The sequence below is a fragment of the Bison bison genome, unplaced genomic scaffold (assembly GCF_000754665.1).
Source record: "Bison bison bison isolate TAMUID 2011002044 unplaced genomic scaffold, Bison_UMD1.0 scf7180017864321, whole genome shotgun sequence".
NCBI lineage: Eukaryota > Metazoa > Chordata > Mammalia > Artiodactyla > Bovidae > Bison > Bison bison.
In genome coordinates, this window is record NW_011494893.1 from 133,683 (window position 1) to 143,283 (window position 9,601).

At 46.7% G+C, this 9,601-nt stretch overlaps 1 long non-coding RNA gene across 5 annotated transcripts in view; it reads right to left on the bottom strand.

Moving 5' to 3' along the window:
- Positions 1-1,610: 1,610 nt before the first annotated feature.
- LOC104998006 overlaps positions 1,611-9,601 on the bottom strand; it is an 11,504-nt gene continuing 3,513 nt past the window's right edge. For 3 of the 5 annotated variants that reach the window (XR_826390.1, XR_826393.1, XR_826392.1), the window contains one exon: positions 1,611-6,600. This is a non-coding gene — a long non-coding RNA (uncharacterized LOC104998006). The remainder of the gene's footprint in view (positions 6,601-9,601) is intronic. The other 2 variants (XR_826394.1, XR_826391.1) reach the window with 2 other exon arrangements.

Here is a 9,601-nt window from a genome sequence, read left to right on the forward strand (position 1 = left end):
TTTCCCCTGTTTTGAATCCAAAGACAGTAAGCATTAAGGAACAAGAAAGAATTGTCTACCACTGGGAGGTGGCATATTTACACAAATTTTTTATTGTTCGTGTGAAACTCAAATTTAGCTCTATTTTTATTGCTAAATCTGGTAACCCTGTGTGTTGCAGTCCCTGCCGTCTCCCAGTGGCAGGAGATCCTGGTACAGGGTCCTGGGCAGGACTGTCTTCTGTCCTTCCCCCAAAGATAGAGGGCTTTATTTCTAAACTTTCTTCAGACACAATGCACGTTCACTAGTGCCCCAGGGCTGACAATGTTTCAAAGCTCTCCCCGTGACATAGAGCTTTAGTCACACAAGGAAGAAAGATCTGGATGGGGCTCACGGTTCTCCTGGAGTGGAAGCACCTCCTCCTCCATGTCTGCACCCCCTCGGGGAGAGGGGGCTCTATTCAATCTCCTGCCCCTCCCACCCCTGATCGCACTGATGGGAAAGTGGTGAAAGTCTGTGGGATGAGCCTGCAGAAGGGCGCAGGCGCTCCTCATGTCCTTTGGTGCCTTCTGTTACAGAAAGCATAGCTCTTACCTACTTGTCTGGTGCCTGACGTCTTTCCACTGTGTCCCCCCACTGGTGGGCAAGTGCTGGTAGGCCTTGAAAGGGCCTACCTTTCCTTGGATTTGGAGCTGTTTGGTTAACCTATAACCTCAGGTCTTTGATGGGTTCAAGGCAAGTTACAACTGTACGGTTTATCTAGATCTCACTTGTTAGAGTAGGAGAAACACTCCTTGTTTTCTGGATGTTCACAACTCCTTGTCTTTCTGTTATTATTAGGACATAGAAAAGCATACAACATTTTATTGTAATAAAGAAAATACAATATTTAGTGCCTTATCTTTCTTATTAGCCAGCTATATATTAGGGGCATTTTTGCACCAACAGTGTAACCACACAAAGGCTTCTGCCAAGGGCTTTTAGGACCACTGAAAGCCATTCCTCTCACACACTTCTTGGCTCCAAGGAGCATATGCTGACCACAACTAGGGTTGTCAGAGCTACCGAAGCACTGAGGTTGAGGTGGGTGATAAAATAAATGATTTCAAATTAAAATCTCATAAAGCCATCCTTGAAGTCTCTTTTTTAGAACACATAGGCGTTTTTATTATCTTCACAAGTTTCAGTATTGCACAGTTCACTTCCTCGTTATGCGCTGCCTCTTTGAGCTGACTAATTTGAAACGTCACACTAGAAAGAGGCCTACTGCATGATGTGTACAATGCGCTCTACCCATGGGTAAGAGTTGCCTTTATCTGCCCTTTATGCCTACTGTTACTGTCTTTCTTTTTTATAAGATACTACTCCTTTGTCTTTAATTTTTTTTTTTGGCTGTGCTGGGTCTTCTCTGCTGTGTGAGGGCTCTCTCCAGCTGTGGTGAGTGGGCTTCTCACTGTGGTGGCCCCTCTAGTTGCAGAGCATGGACTCCAGGCACATGGGCTTCAGCAGTTGCAGCACACAGGCTCAGCTGCCTCATGGCATGTGGAATCATCCCGAACTAGGGATGGAACCCGTGTCTCCTGCATTGGCAGGTGGACTCAACCACTGAACCACCAAGAAGTCCCCTCACTGCTGTTTTCTGTAACAGGCGGAGTGTGGCTTCTGAGCAGCTCAGCCACCACACTGGTGTTCAGCAGGCAAACTTGAGACTCATCGTGTGCGCATTTATCCCATCCTCTCCGGGTCACTCTTTTGTTTCATTTCTGTAACTCCACCTGCTATTCCTGGAAGACTTTATTTTATTCAACTTTCACTACTATCGTCCCATCTCCCAATACCTATTTTTAGTACTTTACGTAAAATTGGAACAACAGTTTCATGTTTTAAAAGGTACTGAAATAACATGCTTATAACTATGACCTAATCATGGTGGTATTTGCTTACCTCTCAGAACAAAGGTAGGAAAAATAATCACTTTTTAGAGCAACCAAAATATTGTGATTTATAAGATGCAACAAAATTTAAGTTACCACTGGGTTTTCTGTATTTCCTGGTGTAATTTAGCTCTGTATTTTCTACCTGGATGACCCAGAGGCATGTGAAACTCAGCGTATCAGACAATTGTCGCTCTCCCATCAGCCCTCGTCCTCCTGTGTTCCCACCCTGAGACTGGTGCCACCACATGTGTATGTACCCAAGCTACGAACCTGGGGGCAAACCTTTGGTCTTCAATTCTTCCAATTTCCTGTATCTAGTAAGTCTTCAAGTCTTATGAATTCTCCCTCCTCCCCTTTCCCAAACCAGGCCCCACTGCCAATCTTTATTGAAGGTTCTCATTACTTGTCATCTGGCAATGGCCTTCTAAGAGAGCTCCCCGTCTTCACTCTCACTTACTAAAATGCTATCCTCCATAAAGCCCTGAAGATGCTCATTTTAAAATCCAAATCCTGCAAAGGGTCCCCAAGTTCTCTGAGAAGGAGTCGGCATTTCCTGGCATGGCATATGAAGATGTCTCTACACTGCCCTGCCCCCCTTGCACTGCTGTCTAGCTTCTCTCCACTTTGCATTCCGGTTGTCACCTTGCTAAACCTCCGCAGGTCCCCAGCATGCCACTGTCTCTCTTGGCAACATGCCTTTTTGTCTGTAATATCCTCTTTCAGACTGTCCTTCACCCAGGCTTCATCATCTGGCTGACAGCTACCAGGATGCAACTTGGATGGGCCGCTCTTGAGCTGGACAGGCTTGAGGCAGGTTGAGCTGTTTGCTCAGCCTCTTGTCTGTAAGAAGGGAAAGTAATGCCAGCCTTTCTGAACTGCTAGGTTGAGCTAGAAATAGTAAACACAAGGGTCTGGTGGTGAAAACAGCACCACACATAACTTATACTATGGTGTAAGAAATCTCAGTGCTCTATTCATGTTAACCCCTTTATTATTCCCATACTCAGTTCAAGAGTCACCTCCTCCATGTAGTCTTTCTCGATTTCTCAAAACTTGATGAGATGTCTCTGCTGATCATTTTCTATTTGTCCCCCTGAATCCATTCTCACCCTTCTCTGTCCTGCAAAGCCCTGGGAGAGTACAAATGTGGAGCAAGTCACTTAGGCTCCTTGGCCGGCCTCCAGGTTGCTTTTTTTAAGTGAGATCGCAGAGCCGTTGGAAAGAGAGGCTAGGGTACCTTTCCCCATGGCCTCCCTGACAGAATCATGGTTCTGCCATGGCTGCTTCCTTCTCTGTATTAGTTTGCTAGAACTGCTGCCATATCGAAGCACCACAGCCTGGACAGGCAACAGCTGTCATCTCTTCTAACAGCAGGACATCCATGTCCCACGGTTCTGGAAGCCAGAAGTCCAAGACCAAGGTGTCAGCTGGATTGGTGCCTTCTGCATCCTCTCCTTGGCCAAGTTCTCCGCGTCCTCCCGAAGAAGTCGTCTCTGCGGTCTGTGCCCTGGTCGCCCCTTCTTATAAGGACACCAGGCATGACTGACCCCCCCACAGGACCTCATTTCACCTTCATCACCTTTGTACAGACCCTCTCTCCAAACACAGTCACATTCTGAGGTGCTGGGTTGACTTCGACATACAGCTGGGGACACAACTCAGCCCACAGCACTCCCCACCCTCAGCTCCAGTCAGGTGTCCTGGTGTCGCGGCTGCAGCCTCCACTGGGCCTCTGGTGGTCTCCCCTTCAGGAGCAGGTGTGGCAGCGGCTCCCCCGCGCTCTCCCCTGCTGCCAGCGTCTGCTGTGGCCCTCAGCCTGGGTACACTGTCGCGAGGTAATGCCTCACTGTGGTCGCGTGAGCTAGCCAACTGCATTCCATTTCCTGCTGCAGCACTGATGTGGTGCTACTCCAGGGCTTCCCTCGCCTACCCCCAGCACTTAGGTTACAGTATGGCAACTGTTGACCCCCTGTCCATGTTCCCTTTGGAACTGCAAGCTCCTCGGGGATAAAAACCATTCCTTTTGCATTTTGTACCTTTGGGTCTGCACAGCAGGTGTCACAGTCTGCCGTGCAGTTAGACCATTGGCTGGCGCTCCCGCCGACTTTCCCTTATACCCTCCTGCAGCTCCTGCCGACTCTCCCTTATACCCTCTTGCAGCCTCATTTGTTTAGAACGCTAGTAAATCCCCCCAGGCTACAGAAACAGCTTGAGTGGATCTCACCCTTCCGCACCTCTTCCTCCATCAGTGCTGATGACAGGCTAAGCTTCCTAATCAGTGATGCTCAGTGATGTCTATACTGTCCTAACCTACCCTGCCCGTCACCACCACCTGCCTTGCAACCCAGAAAAAACTACTGCCAACTTTGTGCTGCTGCTCACGAACCTCTTTCCACCTGAAGCGGTTGCCTTCCTTACCTTCGGCTGGAATCTCACCCAGCCTTCTAGGGTGGACGTTCAGGACATCATGGTATCACAAGTACTGGCCCACCCAAACAAGATTAGCTTGGAGTGGGAGCAGGGCTGAAAGGCTGGGTTGTGGTGAGCTGCCCTTCTGGTCACTGGTTAGGGGGAAGGCGTGTGAGTATCTGAGGATGGGCTGGATAACGAGGGAAAGCCTGAGACAGCAGGTGTATTCTGCTACTGCGTATCTGTGTGGCCCTAAGAAACCACTGTTTATTTTGGTGCCTCAGTTGTCCAGCAGCTTAGACTAGAATCTGATGGTCTTCAAAGGCCCTTCAAGTTCTGCAATTTTATTTTCTTCAATATACACCAGATTTGATTTGCTGATTTAGCTCATAACTTTCTATCTCTCAAGGCCACATTTCCCTCAAGAAAAAGGGAAAAAGCTTTCTCTTCACAGGCTGAATATTTCCCAAACCTGTATATCGTACGCCACTTTCATTTATCTGCAGTTCCTGTAGGTCCAGTCTTGTCTTGACAATGGTACCTGTCAGTTTTCGCTCATAAGCAAGAGCACAGTCTAGGGCTGCCCTTGTTATGTCCAATCATGAGGGAATCGCATCATTCCATATGTTCCAACACTCTTGAAAATAATATTTTATGAACTGAGAGTTCCTGGATGTGGCAATAAGACAAGCCCTGAATAACCAGAACCTCTGTGCTTGAAATGCACACGAGTGTATGTGTTTGATGAGAACTTGCACACGAGTGTATACATTTGAAGAGAACTCGCACACAAGAAGTGGGAAATGGAAGGCCACCTACGTTCACAGAAAAGAAGAGTCACTGAGGCAGTTCTGAGCACCTCCTCTACCATAAAAGCAAGCTTTACAAGCTCAGAGTGTACCACGTTACATGGAAATCATTCATGTATTAAGTCCCTATTTCCAAACAACTTATGAATGAATGTGAATTAAGCATGGGAACAGTTTGGGTTTTATTTCTGTATCCTCAGCTTCTGGCACAATATGTAGAACATAGTAGGTTTTCAACAAATGGTAGTTGAACGAATAAAAATGCCACCTCGGTGCTTGGAAACGGGGCTGCAGAGGACATGTATGACCCTGTTCCCTGCAGAGCAGTGACTGGGCTGAGGACAGAGAGCAAGCGGTGAGGGTGTGAGAGGAGAAAGAAGAGTATGAATTAAAACACTTCTGTACTCAAACCTCCTGCTTTATGAAAATCTAACCACTTTTAGGAGTCTATTTCCCTTGAAATAAATACTCATTAAAGCATTGTGATCTCTTCGATTTAATATTTTAAGGAAAATCTATTAGGCTTTCATGGTTGCTCTGAGGCAGTTTCTATGGCAAATACTCAAGTTGAACTTAACACAACTATTGATTTGTTTTGGGAAAGATCAATATGTATTTTTCTTCAGGGAGAAATACTAACATTGACTTTTCTTTAACCAATGCTTCCCTTCTGGCAAGTGCCAGCTGCCAATGACGAGGTCAGAGGAGAGACCAGTGCCTGCTGGAAACCGCCAGACCCGTCCTGTAGTGGAGGAAGCAGGGCTCCTTTCCAACGTGGCACGCCTGGAGCCATTTGTAAACAAACAGGAAGCCATTTGTAAATAAACAGGAAGCCATGTGTAAACAATTTAAACCAATTGCTTAAACAACAATTAAGTATTGTCTCTCGTTTAAAGCCAATGTACGTTTTCCCAAACACACCACAGATCAAGGGTCACCAGTCGTCCCGCGGCCAAGGAGTAAAGGGCTCCTAGGAAGCAGGACACCTATTTCAGAAAGAAAGAGACCCAGGGCACACTGGACAAAAGGGTCCGCTCGTGAAAGACACTCTACGCCGAGTGCAAGGACCCAACTTCCCCTCTTCTTTACGTGACAACTGAGCATTTTATGAATAAGAAAATGTTTACAACTAAAAGGAACAGAAAGTGACCAAGTATTTCTTTAGAAACTAGGTAAAGAGGGCTAAGGGATTATTACCTCCACTCTGTGAAACTTTATTCAATAACTAGAAGAGAGCACAGTCTGCCTCCCACAGAGGAGGCCCTTCACTCTGAGCCTATCACCGTCAGATGTGTGATTCTGGCGATCAGAACAACACTTATACTGACTCTGAAGTTCTAGAGTTGCTGTTACTCAAGGAAAAAACCACACACGTACCTTTATAACAGAAAGAAACTTCATACATGGCTTGAATAAAACAACCACAAAGCAGAGAGCTTCCTGCCCCACTGGCTTGGTTGTTATGACTGCAATGAAAATAGTGAGATTTTAAAAGCAAAAGTTCACCTCGTATTGCACATTTTTATGATATTCAATAGTTTGTAATAGCCTGTAATGAAAATTAATCTGAAATTGTGTGTGTGTGTGTGTGTGTATATATATATAAAACTGAATCACTTTGTTGTACACCTGAAACCAAAACAATATGGTAAATTCTATACTTCAAAAAACTGTACATGTTTTTGAAAGCACTGCGTTGAGGAAAGATATCCACAGGTCGTCCTGTCTGATGGATCAGTCATCTGTGTCTCCAACAGACAGTGCCCTTGTCCTTGGTCTGCCTCACAGAACTGTGACAAGCGGGAGGGGGACTGCCATTTAAAAGTCACAAAGTTTTCTCTGTTTAGAGACAGAGATCTCATATCCCCTTCAAAACTGTGCCCTTGATAGGGTTAAAACACCATCATGGACGCTTTCATGACAAGAGTGGTAAAATAAGCACTCCCTTATACTTTGGAGCAGAATGGGAGAGAAATGGACGTCAGTATAAAGTCAAGTATAAAGACGTCAGTATAAAGTCAAGTACAGGTGTTTTTAGATGGAGAGCTGCTCCAGCCTGTGCGGTGTGCAAGTTGTGTGTTGGTGAACCAGGGCGTGCATGGCCACAGGCCCCCTGCCCTCGTTCAGGGGTTACTGGATGTGAGAGAAATACACCCTCACTTCCTGTTCACTGAGTAACCCTGTCCTCCCTGCGGCAGCTACTCCTGTGCTAGCGGTTGTGCCTGCAGCCTGGAGTGGAAGCCCTGCACAGAAAGGGCATGCAGCGTGGCAGGGCTGGCAGAGTGCGGGACACAGCACTGGACGTGTGGGCTTGGACGGCAGCGCCGCGCTGACCGAACCCGTCCTGTCTGGGTGGAGGCAGACAGCCCCCTGCAGACCAAGAGGTGGTCAGTGAGAAGCCACCAGTGCTTGCTGTGGGTAAGAAAACGATCCCGCTCTGTCATCGAGCCCGAGGAGCACTTCGTGTGTAATGGTCTTTCTGTAATGCACAGGGCTTTAAAGACGAATGACTAATCAAAATACTGACAAACATTAATAAACTGTCAACAGAGTGTTGAACAGTGACGCCATTATGTAATATGAACTGGACTTCCCCCCCACAATAAGTGAGATTTCTCTTGGGACATTCCATCCTCTGAGGAAACCCCCTTCTCCCTCCAGCCCCCTACCCAGACACCTTTTAATGTCTTCAGATCCACTCAATTTCTGTTTCACATAAAAGGGGAAGAAAACAAACAAACAAAACTGACCAACATGAGCTCTTCAGTAGGAAAGAACTGCAGAGTAACATTTAGCAGATGGGGGTCAGTTTCTCTGAAGGGGAGCAGCCCTTTCCTTCTATCACTTTGGGCTGCCCCAACCCCCAAAGGCATTTGAAGAAGCAGAAGTGTGCCTCCAAGAGGGCAGCTGGATACGTAGGTGTGGTAAATGCAGACAGACGGGATCCTCTGACTAGGGACACTTAGGGACTATCCCTTTCCACTGGATTGCAGTCACGTGGTCACTTTGAATAGGATTTTATGAGGATTTGGAGATCATGAAAATAGAACTACAAAGAGTGCAACTCTGTGTGTGCCTGGATGAGCTAGAGTGAAAGGCAAGGCCCAAGCCGTCAAAGGCGAAAAAGACAATTATTCGACTAAATCTAAAAAGACACTGGTTGTTCAGATTTTGTCAGATACTTTGGGCTGGGATCCTCAACTGTGAAGACTCTTTTGTTTTTTTCACCATAGAAAGTTTTAAAGGACCTGTTTGTTGTCTCAGGTAGACCATCCAGATAGAAGGAAATGCAAACCATCCCAGACAAAAAAAAAAAGAACCACAGCCAAGCGGCAAGATGATGTTCATAAACCAGGAATGCTTCCTAACCAATGCTCAGAGAACACAGGATGTCAAGGGCGGAACTGCAGCCTGTACTGGGCTCTGCCGACCACAGCTATGGCTGCGAATCAGGAGGAAGACTACAGCAACTCTGAAGACACTGCGGGAAATGCCTCCCCTCCCTTCATCTCCTTCCTTCGCCTCCCTACTTCTGTCTCTTTCTCTCCAGTAGACACAACATCGATTTCAAAAGGACTCAGTCACTCCTAGATCACAGCCATCCCACTTGGAAACTGTGCTGCTGTAGAAAAGCCCCACCAGGGAGATACAGCATTGACAGAGTAGCTGGCAAATAAAGGGATAATTATTTGTGAACCTCACAGCTGGATAAATGCAACAATCTCCCAGTCGTATTTTCTCTTTTTAATCAACAAACATCTAAAAGCTTCCCCACACAGCAGGGCTTATTTCAGGTGTTGGAGAGTAAGATTGAGGAAAACTTGTCCCTGCTCCCATGAAGCTTGCAATTTTGGAAACCTAGTACTACCTACACACAACATGCTATGACCGTAGGCTGACAACACTGTCACCTTCCTCCAGCGTTAGGAACCTGGGCTCTGTCTTGCTCCCCCTTGCCTGGTGCTCTGCTCTATAATTTGCTGAACAGCTCCATTCCTCCACAGCTGGCCATCCTCTGCCAACTCTGTTGGGGACTCCATGTCAACAGGCTCCCAACTATATGCATGCCAGGGTCTCTCCATTTACCTCTCCCAGGCTCTCTCTCACGTCTCTCTGCCCTGTTTACCTACTTGGGTATTCATTCCTCTTGCTGTCTTCCCCTGACACCACCCTCTTCAGAAGTCAGGGCTCTGAGATCTGAGGTCTCCAAACTTCTTAAGTGGAAAGAGGAAACCAAGTTCATATTCAGGAGAGTGTGTGGAGGGCTGGAAATCAGTGACCTTTTAAAGGCTGAGGTCACTGAAGGGCCCATCCTCATGATCAAGCAGTCAACTGGATGCCCATTCTCTTTCTAGGCAGTTGGAGAAGCAGAGAAAATGTTTTGTGTTTTTGCTTCAGTAGTTATAGATTCCACTTCCTTTTACTTCTGTCCACAATTCATTAGGTCCCAGCTTTTAAATAAAAAAC